Consider the following 11,460-nt stretch of genomic DNA (forward strand, 5'->3'; position numbering starts at 1 on the left):
TTTGAGTTCCATGAGGACAGGGACCTCATCTGTTTTGTTCATTGGAATTTGTTCAGAGTTTTTCGCCAGCTTTGTTCAGAATCCCCAGCACCCCGCCCAGGCCTGGCATATAGGAAGCCCTCAAAACTATTTGTGGAAAAGATTCTTAAAAGGTTAAACATAGAGTTATCATATGACCCAGCAATTCCATTCCTGGGTATATACTCAAGAGAATTAAAAACATATGTCCACACGAAAACTTGTATATAAATATTCATAGCAGCATTATTCACAATAGCTAAAAAGTGGAAACAACCTGAACGCCATCAACTGATGAAGGGATAGATTAAATGTGGTGTAACCACACAATGGAATATTATCCCACAGTAAAAATGAATGAGGTACTGATACAAGCTACAGCATGAATGAACCTTGAAAATATTATGAGAAGTGAAAGAATCCAGTCACAAAAGACCATACACTGTGTGATTCCATTTATATGAAATGTCCAGAATAAACGAATCTATTGAGACAGACAGTAGATTAGTGGTGGCCTGTGGCTAGGGGAGGGAAGTTGGGGAGAAATGGAGAGTGACTGCTAAGGAGTCGGGTGTTTCTTTTTGGGGTGATGATAATGTTCTAAAATTGATTGTGGTGGTGGTTACATAACTCTGTGACTATACTAAAAGCCACTTAATTGTGCACTTTAAGTGGGTGAATTGTATGGGATGTGAATTCTATCTCAATAAAGCTGTTAAAATTTTTTTTGTGGAATGAATGAATGAATCTGCTCCTTCTGATCACCCCCTGGCTCTTAAGGGAGGCAAAGCAGGTAAGACATGCCCCGCGGGCTGGTCACTGAGCCTGTGTGTCTGGACTGGACACTACTCTATTCTGGAAATGTACAATTGATGCAGGCAACTCATACCATCTATGCATATGCCTCAACCCCCTCTGGGATTCCATCCCCATGTAGCCCCCATGGGTGCTGTGGGAGACCTCATGGGAAGGATGTCCTGGAGGGTCAGATAGGATCCAGGCCTAGGAGGGGCTCCTGCTAACTTTTTCTCCAGCTCTCTGCAGCTAGAGAAAGGCATTCTCAGTCAGCTGGGCTCCGTCACCACGCCTGGGGTGATTACCCCTTGTTAGCCCCTCTGTATGTGTCATCTGCACATGTGGATAATTAAACTGAACCTGGGGCTGATGACTTGGGCTGCATTGCAACACACCAGCCTTTGCCCCAGTGCAGACTGGGAGAACTGGCTCTTCCAGACACTTAGGTGAGTGGAAAGTCAGGGCACCCATCACTGAGGGGAGGAGAGTGGTGGTGGCACAGGAGGGCTCTCTGGTCTTTCTCACTCCTCACCCCAACACTGGAGCCCAGAGCAGGTGGGGCCATGGTGGTTCCTCTGGGGCTGAGGACAGCTGGCTGGTTAAACTTACGGTTAGCCTTGAAGCTTTGAACTTGACGTGCCAGGGCCTGCAGTCTGGTGTTGAACCAAGAAAGCCTGGGGCAACCTTCAGACTCCGAGGTGTGGGCTGAGGCCTGGGAGAAAGGCCAAGTGCAGCAAGCAGGTCTTTAGAATCCTGGCCTTTCAAAGTCTCCGCCACAGGACATCAGAGGGTTACCCCGGAATCAGGAGTTTAAGTGAACCATTCAGGAAAGAGGATCTCTGAGGTTCCTTCCAGTCCTGACATTCTGTGAGTCTGACTGCGAACGTCCGTTGAACCCTTAGTCTGTGCGATGGCTTTACACACATCATCTCAGTTCATACTCACGGAATCCTGTGAGGTGGATCCTAGTCAAAGTAATTTTTATTTGGGTGGGGATATCAGTGGAAGCAATTGAGTTGTTAAGCAACTCCTGATCGGCATACAGTAGAGATTCAGTAAAGACTTGTTGACTGACTAACTGATTGCTTAGACTTATGCTAGACATTGTGAGGGGATACAAAAGAATTATATCCATCAATTAGTGAGTATTTATCAAGTGCATATTATGGGCAAAGTATTGGCCAGTCTTAGAAGGGAGACCAGACTTCCTTGGATTTTTAAATGTTGCCAATTAATTCAGATAAATGTAATACTGTCCAAATTGAATGAAAGACATTGTGAAATAATAAGAAATACATATATTGGTCTCTGCCTCCAGTTCCTAACATAGGGCTCCTGAAACACTTGTAAATAGGGGTGCTGGGAGAGTCTTTTGTTGTAATATTTAGTTTTTGGCCTTTGGAATTTCCTGGGTGACACGAGCATCTTTTGTTCTATTGAGGCGACTCTGGGTGGGCTCCTGGATGGGGGCTGGTCACCAGAAAGACCAAGACATGATTAGAAGTTTGGAATTTTCAGCCCCATGCCCCATTCTTTAGAGAAGGGAGAGGGGCTGGAAATGGAGTTAATAATTGATCATGCCTGTGTGAGGAAGCCTCCAAAACAATCCCAACAGTAGGGGTTTGGGGAGCTTCCAGGTGGGTGAATACATCCACATATCAGGAGGGTGGAGCACCCCAACTCCACGGGGACAGAAGTCCTGCACTCAGGAGCCTCCCGTACCTTGTCCTGTGTATTCCTTCATCTGGCTGCTCATCTGTACCCTTTATCAGACCCTTTAATAAACTGGTAAATGTAAGTGTTTCCATGAGTTCTGTGGGCTGTTCTAGCAAATAATCGAATCCAAGGGGGAGGAGGTCACATAGCAAAGTCAGACAGAAGTTGTGGGTAACTGGGGACCTACTACTTGCGATTGGCATCTGAAGTGGGGGGCAGTCTCCTGGGACTGAGCCTTTAACCTGTGGGATCTGATACTATCTCCAGGTGGACAGTGTCAGAATGGAGTTAAGTTGTAGGACACCCAGCTGGTTCACAGAATTGCTTAGTGTAGGGGAAAAAACCCACACATCTGGTGTCAGAAGTGTTGTGAGTGTGTCAGTAGTGAGGGAGTAAAGGGGACACACAGGAGGAACTCGGACTTTTTTTCCAACACATACATCTTAATCTAGCTAGAGAACAGCCAACTAGAGAGCTGCGGTGTTTGTTTTAGACTTTCTAAATACGTTGAAAAGGTCCACTATCCAAGGCTATTGAAAAAATTGTGATTAAGAGAAAAGTCATATGATAGCATGCACTGCCATTTTATTGAGCGGTATCTCATTTAATCCTTATAACTCCAAGGGACAATAATGGGATATTATAACCCACAGGATGGGTATTATTACTCTCTCTCTTTTACAGATGAAGAAACTGAGATTCAGATAGTAACCTTGTAAATAATGTAACCAGAATTCCAACCTAGGATGTTGTTTTATTATTTTTTTTTACCATAGTCTAGCCTAAATTCTCAACTGTTGTGATATATTGCCTTGTAGAAGGAGCTAGCTTAGAACAGAAAATTGGCTATAGAGAAAATTGGAAATTTCTCTATACAAAAAATTGTTGGGTAACACTCTCCAAGAATCTCTGAGTGGATGGACGTTATTTAAATCTTCATGAATTCTCTGAAAGACAGAATGACCACTAATATTTCCACATCTGAGGTTGACATTGAATTGGGAGCACTTCATAGCTTTGTGGTCTTGGACAAATTTTTCATCCTTTTTGAGACTCGATTGCCTCTTCATTTGTGAAATGGGAATAAAAATAATATCTATTCATAAATTTGGTGTGGCAATTAACTAAGACACTGAAGGTAAAGAGGGTTCAACACAAATTAGCTATTCTTTTTCTGGTAGCAGAGTCCTAAGGTGTGGAGGGTGAGGATAGAGGGGAATGAGTCTCCTTACAAAAGAGTAAGCTCCACGAGGCCAGGTGCAACGTTGGGCTGTCCCTGCTCTATTTTAGTGGCCTGAGCAGTACCTGGAACACAATGGGCACACAGTAAATAATTGTTTGCTTAAAAATTAAGCAAGAGTCCAGGGGCTGAATGAGTGGGCTTTGATTTGTTAGACGGAAGGGAACACATCTCAGCAATGATCCATGTGCTAGCCTTAGGGTTGCGGGCCCTGAACCTTCTGTTTTGACTCAAGAAAGGGATCTAGGAGTTTATACAGACAGTTTTGGATGCAGCCTACTAGCAGGTGGTCCAAAGGGCAGTCACAGCCCCAAAGGCCAATGGAATCTGGATGTTTTCAGAGGATTTTGGAAATCAACTGGAAACCTTGTCCTGCCCTTGTGGAATGCCCTTCACTCAGTGCTTCCATGATTAAAGGGCCTCCATCAGGAACTACTAAAAACATCAAGACCCCTCAGCGTGGGAAAACTAAGGCTGAGAAGTACAACAACATGAACCTATAAAACCTGGAAGGCTGAACTGAATTTGGATGTGTTACGAAAGGGCACATCTTAGAGCTCAAAAGCATTGAGTGAGTGAAGACAAATTGTAGGAAGACCTGTTTGCACAGTTTTAAGCTTCTAGTAATAATGTCCAACGTCCCTGAAGTACTTCAGAGTTTCCCAAGAGCCATCTCACGACTTCATTTGATCTCAAAGGAGCAGGAAGAGCAGAACTTATCTTTGCTGGATCACAGTTGAGAGAACTAAAGTGAAGTGATCGGTCAAGGCTCCACTTCTGGGGAGTTGCCAGGCCAGGGCTGGACCTGGGTCAGGATGCATTGTCTCTAAGAGGTGCTATAGGTTGGAAATAGAACCAAGTTCAGTGCAAGTGTTCACGTCTTCATGACTTCTATGTTGATCATAGTTGTTAAGGACCTCTGGGGCTGTTTGAGCTGTACCACTAACGTTGTGAAGTGGACGGCCTTGGAGCCACCTTGGCTGCAGGCAGGCTCAGCCAAGACACCAGCCCTGGACTTGGAGCCTCTCTGGGCTTTCCTGAAATTGTTACCTATCCTATCTACCTTGGAGGGTTATCCTAAGGGCTAGATGAGATAAACACAGAGAAAGTGCTTTGCAAATGTATTATTCAAAGTCTTAATGTCCACGTGCATAGCAAAAAAATCATATTCCTTTAGATTAATTTGTTCTAAACTGAGAAGTCTTTTGAGAGCTGAAAAAGCAGAAAGGCTCATGTTTTCTTTCCAAACTGAATAATCTATAGGAGAAATGAAATAACGTAGTCACATGCTCAAATATCTAAAGTTTCTCATGTTAACCAGATGTCTGGAAAACTTCGTATCTTTATTAATGATTCAGATTCAAAAAGCAAAAATTCAAAATGCGTATCATTTCCCTTTTACTGAGCAAACAATATAAACGGCCATCTTTTGGTGACAGTTGGCAAACACAACACGATTAATCTGAGGACGTGCAGGTGTTCACCTTCAGTGACCTTGCACTTATCGTCTGCTCTGATAAAAACACATCTGAAGCAGCTGAAAAAATGAAGCTAGGAAAAGAATTGCATCAAAATAAAGTACTTCTTTTAAAATACTCTGAGTTGCAAAGAATATAGATAAAGGTTCCAATAAGAATGTACAAATTTAACATTTTAAACTTTATTATCAAATAGTACATTGATATTCAAGAAACTGAAAAATATAATGCCCCTTTATATCTCTTTATTACGACTGACATGTCATGGTAAGAACATAGACGTGGAGGTGGAAAATGTGGATTTGAGCATTAGCTCCATCCTTAAAAGCTGGTGACACTGGGAAGTTTATTTCTTTGAGTCTTTGCTGCCTTGTAGGAAAAAGGGAGAGTAATAATAACTGGACGCAATTGTGTTCCGAGGACAAAGTGAAATAATATACGTGCAAGTGCTTTGCAAATCTGAGTTATTATTTCCTGGTGTTCTTTTTATTTTTAACCATGAAAAAAAAAAAATATATATATATATATATATATAAACAGTTTCTTTTCATAATTTTTATTTATTGCCCATTGCACCTGTTTTTGCTTTCTGTCTGGTTTCTGACCATCCTTCTGTTCCTGTCTTTCCCTTTGGGGTATTTTCTTCCTTCTCAAACGGTGGCTCTGTCACTTTCTGTCACGTTGTCTGTGGCGCAGCAGCTCCAGACCACCTGATCACCTTTGTTGACTCTCTTGTGCCAAATCTCTCTACTTAGAGATCTCCAGGCTCTCCGGAATTGAAAGGGACTTCCCTTTTTAGAGATGAGAAAGCTGAGCTCCGGGGCTCCTGAGTAGAAGTTGCTGAGAAGTAACCGAGCCGCAACAAAAGCCCAGTCCCAAGTCTTAGCCCAGGGCTTTCTCCACCAAACTGCCAGCTGAGGACCCTTCTCTTTGGGCTTTGGATTCAAAGCACTTATCTTAATACTCTCTACACCTGCTCAAAGCGCTATTTGTTGTTCAACCAAATTTAGAAATTATAATTATATCATAATGGCTACTATTTATTGGTGGGCACTATGTACCCAGTCTTGTGCCAAATGTTTTATGCAAATGATTTCATTGAATGGACATAAAAACTCTATTTGAGAGGAACCATTATTGCCATTTTATAGATGAGGAAACTGAGGGTCTGAGATGATAACTTGCCCAAGGACACAGAGGGAGTAGCTGGAACAGCTGTGATTCCATAACTGTCTGATCTTCAAGTTCTTCTACAAACTAGTCAACGCTCACTGCTCCAAATGTTCCTCTCAGGCCTATCAAGCTCTCCCTGACAGCCCCAGAGTGCCAGGCTGTCTCACGGCTTGTCTTTCTAGTACCTTCTGGAACCTCACCTCCTCCTCCAGAAAGCCTTCTCAGATGGATCAGAGGAGAATAAAGATGTTCCTGTCTGAGTGTGGGAGTCTTGTGGCCACAGTAGTAAGCTTCTCATTCATCCTCACTTACCCTGTGAATATTTGACTCTAGCTGTGTGTAGGAGGACTCACGTTTGTCTCTGCTGGGCGTAAGCCCCACCTGTCTGTCAACATCGCCAGTCTGTCTGCAACGGCTTTACTTCTGTGGAAAAATTAGCAGCAGCCCAATGAGTAGTTTCAGTGAACAGCTGGTTGGTTTTATCAGAAGAAGGAACCTGTGTAAATATGGCTGTGGGGGCCATGGCTCTGAGCCTACACTTCAGGAGGGCCATAGTGCCCGCCGGCCTTGTTTTGGAGAAATCCATGGAGGTGAGGGGACTTGAAATTGCCTCACATGGGGAGCAAGTGAAGGAACTGGGGGTGTTCAGGCAGCAAAGTGCAGACTCAGAGGGTCAGCAAACCACTGCTCTCGAGTGTGAGATGAGCTGTCAAGGGGAAGTGGGATTCCACTTTGTGTGTCCCCAAGGAGGGGAACTAGGAACTACAGCCAAACAGGTGTGGGCACATCATGAGGAACAGCAGCTGTGTCAAATCCTTCTTTAGAAACAAGTGGCACCTAAACAGTCAGAACTGTCCCCAGAAGAGGGTTATTTTGCAGTACTTGGAGCCACCTGGGCCCAGCTGGGCAACTTCCAGGGAGGGGTGTCACAGAGGGCCACCTGAGAGGACTCGGCTTCTCTGGCCTGGGATATCCTGGAGGGCAGGGCCAGCCCTCCTCATTGTCCATTGCCCACTGCCCACTGTTCAAGGAGACGGGGGCCAGTGTGTGCTGAGGGTGCCAGGGGGTCTGCCAGAGGCTTCTTACCTAGGTTATCCCATCGAATCATGGATTTTTGATGATGTAATGAGAACAATGATGATTACAGGGGGGAGAGCAGGCCTTTGTCCTTCTCTGCCCTCTGCTGGTCCTGAACAACACACAAAGGGGCAGTAAGCTCCATGACTAAGGGAAACCCTGGCCCTGGGTTTAGGGTTCTAGACTCTCTGAGGTGCAGGCCTGCTGTGGGGTCATCAGGTGGCCCTTTGGCCACCCTCAGATTTCCTGCCCACGTTCATTTTCTGGTTTCCCTCCTGGACATGCCTGTCCTTCCTTCCTCTGCTGCCCGCATTACCCAGCCAAGAGGCCCAAGATTTGCTGGAAGGAGGCATCTCCGAGTGGCCCCACCAGCAGAATCCCCTGTAAGCCTTCCTTAGGGTTGGCTGAGAGGCCAGCTGGGGACCAGGGGCTCCATTTAGGATCATGGGCTGTTTTCTCTTGGCTTGAAAAACAAATACCTCCCCCTACCCAGCCTCCCCTTACAATATGCAGGAGCATCCTGACAGAGCACCTGGTGTGGGTCTGGGGCAGGGCCCCTGCTGGTCTGGGCTCAGGCGGGAGCACTGGGCTTGTGGGGAAGAGAAAGGTGTGCAGGCTCTGGGGAGGGGAGGGTGTCCTGGCTCAGGGGATCTCTCCTGGTGACTGTTCCCTTGAGGGTGGGCTCAGTGTCTCCTCTCTGCCTGCCTGGCTTCTAAGTATGTGGTCTGTGTCCCAGCCCCACTCAGGCCTGGAGGGAAGCCCACCTGTTGTGCTCTGAGTGATGGAGGAGCGCAGAAGTGTGGTGCAGAGGAAGGAAGTCCTCAGGTGTTCCACGGAGGGAGCTGAGGAGGTAATTCGGGAGTGAGGCTGATGAAGGAGGACTCAGGGAAGAGGAGCCCGGTGACAAGGTGGAACAGAACGGCCAAGAGCTCTGTTCCCTGTCTGTAGCCCATGAAGGAGCTCCCAAGGTGCTGGAGAGTGGCAGCTGGAGCAGCCGTGAAAGCAGAGAGCTGGGCATTTAGTCTCAAAATAGTGGCGAGATTTCTGTCCCTCCTCGCTCTCTTCATCCGGCTCCTTGAGGCATGTGCTCCTTTACATGGCTGACACATTTGTTTATGCAAAACTCCCTCCACCCCAGATGGAAAGGACTTAGAGGACCAGGGTACGAATGGCCCTGGTGGCCTGGGGTCCCCACTCAGGGAGAGGTAAAAGGAAGGGCAAATGAACACCTGGGTCCAGGGTGCTGCTGCTGGCCTCTGAGTGGGGAGTAGTCGTGGGCTAGGGAGCTAGAGGGAGAGGCGCAGGGAAAGAGGCAAAGGAACCGGCTAGTCAGAGGGAGGATGGTGTGAGCAGGTGTTTCCTTCCTTCTAAGGAGACAGGAAAGGGCAGAGCCAGGCTGGGGTCAAGTGCGAAGATCAAGCGCAGGGACAGGCCTCCACGGCCAGTCTGTTGTGGGGAAGAGTCCAGGTCTGTGTCAGCCCAGCCCTCTCCCCTCTGGACATAAGAAAACTACCAGCAAAGAATTTCATGCCTCAGTGTCTCCCTGCCTCCCAGCCTGAACATGTATGCTGTGTGTTCTCCCAGGGCAGGCCGCTGCCTTTCTGTTCTTTGCCACCCTCACCCCAACAGCTGCTGCGGGCCTGGTGATGAGCGGTCAACGCTTCTTGAACTGAACCGATGGGTGGCGGGGATTCCACATGGGTCAGGTGGCTTGGTCAGAAAGGATTCTGGGACAGGCCAACTTGTGTCTCTGATGGAAACCAAGGAACAGAGCAGGAAATACAACTGACATTTCTTCAGAGCCTAACTAGCGCTGGACATATTCTCTGGTTTGATATGTCATCACTGTTTTCCAGATGGTGAATCTGAAGACCTCCAGGTTCACATAGTGGCCTTTAACTCAGAGTCAGGGTTTTCAGCCCCGACAACTGGCCGAGAACTCCAAGTCTGAGTTCTTTCCAGAGGTCAGTGGGACCTTCAGGAAACAAGATGGAGGGTGACCCTGGGAGGCCAGTGACCTGCTGGTGGGGGATGGAGTGGGTAGCCTCAGGTCTGGCCTGTGAGTGCCAAGGTGCGGCAATAGCTCCCTGGTGGCCGGAGCTGGGGCTGGCGCCTCCTAGGAGAGAAGGAGACAAAGGAGCAGAGGACACAATTCAGCATCTTCTCAAGACTGAATAACCATGTGGGAGGGGTCCCTCTGCCGGGGTAGGCTGGTGGAGGGAGCAGGAAGGGGATGTGGCCTGCGGCTGAGTTCTGTCTTGGAGAGCCAGAGACGTGACACCAGAAAATAACCCCAGATAGAAGAGCCCTGGGGACCCTGCTTAGGCCCTCCAGAAGTTCTCTCCTCCATCCTCTGCCTCTGGATTAGATTTCCCTCCAGACACCCTAAGCTGGAGCCAACAGTTTCCATTCTGAGCTAGAAGTTTCTGTTTCCTTGTGTGTACTTGGGGAGAATAGTAGTCACTTCCTTTAAGTCTTTGCTCAAATGTCAGCTGAGTGAGGCCCTCCCTGAGCTCTGTTTCACGTTGTAATGCTGCCTCCCCAGCCCTCTAGATCCCCTTCCAGGTTTGTTTTTCTCTATAGCACTTCTTACATTCTAATATGCTATATTATCTCTCTCTCTCTCTATCATCTATCATCTATTTATCTATCATCTATCTATCCACCATCATCTATCTATCATCTATGTATCTATCTATCAGCTATCTATCATCATCATCATTCATCTATCTTTCATCATCTATCTCTCTCTCATCATCTATCATCTATCTATCATCTATCATCACCTAACATCTATTTCTCATCATCTCTCATCTCTCTATCATCATCTCTCTGTTTATTCATTTTTGTCTGCCCCACCTCCACCCCGAATGCTAGTTCTACAGGTCAGTGGGCTTTGCCTATTTTCTTCATTGTGTCTCCAGCACCTAGAACAGTGCCAGGTACATAAGAAGCACTCAATAAATACTTGTTGAATGAATAAGTGATGGATGGTTGAACAGGACTGTTGTAAGGATTAAACACATTACTGTATGTACAGCATTCAGTGGGACACCTAGCACCTTATTATTACTGCTGTAGTTTGTTAGATGTGACTTGTGCAGATTCCTCTCTGGCTCTGTTTCTCCATCTGTAACATGAGGAAATTGAGTCACTAGATGATCTCTGAGCTTCCATCAGTTTCTAAAAGTCCTGCAGTTCTATGATCTCCGTGTCCCCAAATGCTCAGAATCAGGCAAGTTCTTCCCCAAGCTCATTGCCCGCAGTTCTCAGCAGCAGCTCTGCTGAGTGTGGAGGGGCTAAGCACCCCTTTCGCGGCAGCTCTTCCTCTATTTCTTCTGACTCTGAGGATCAGAATGGGGCATAGGTCTGGGACCACGAGTCAGCTCGATATTTCTTGGAACAGTTTCCATTCAGATAGTTATGTTTTATTTTAATTAGCCTGTATTGCTTCATAACATTTCATTGTTTTCAATAGAGGCAATTCATTATGTGCATCATTAGAGGTCATTTGATTTTAATTTCTTTGTTACGAGTTTTCATAGAAATAAAGTTCAGAAAAGATTTTTTTTTTGCCAGACCATGCACCCTGATTTGAGAATTGGACACATAGTCCTTGGAGACGAAGGTTCATCATGTCCTGCCCTGAGTGGGCTCTGGCCCCTGTCCTTGGACGCCCCCTGTGGAGACAGGGTCATACTTCATAGGCCTCAGGAGTACCTGTTTTAAAGGTTCAGGTTGGCAAGACTAAGACCGTCCTCCTAGGGCCTGGGCCCTTTCTCTCAGACTTCACCCCTGAAAGGGGCAGTCTGGAACCCCTGTGTCCCCACAGCTGACTCTGGGGGCAGTTTCAGGAGTACAGGTAGCTTCACACTCACAGTATCTGGTATTTGCTGAGTAACTGGGATGGCCTCGAAGGAGGAGCAAGGGACAGGTCTGGCTAGTTCTGCCGTGTTGTTTATA

The sequence above is a fragment of the Diceros bicornis genome, chromosome 7, assembly GCF_020826845.1.
Source record: "Diceros bicornis minor isolate mBicDic1 chromosome 7, mDicBic1.mat.cur, whole genome shotgun sequence".
NCBI classification, from domain to species: domain Eukaryota; kingdom Metazoa; phylum Chordata; class Mammalia; order Perissodactyla; family Rhinocerotidae; genus Diceros; species Diceros bicornis.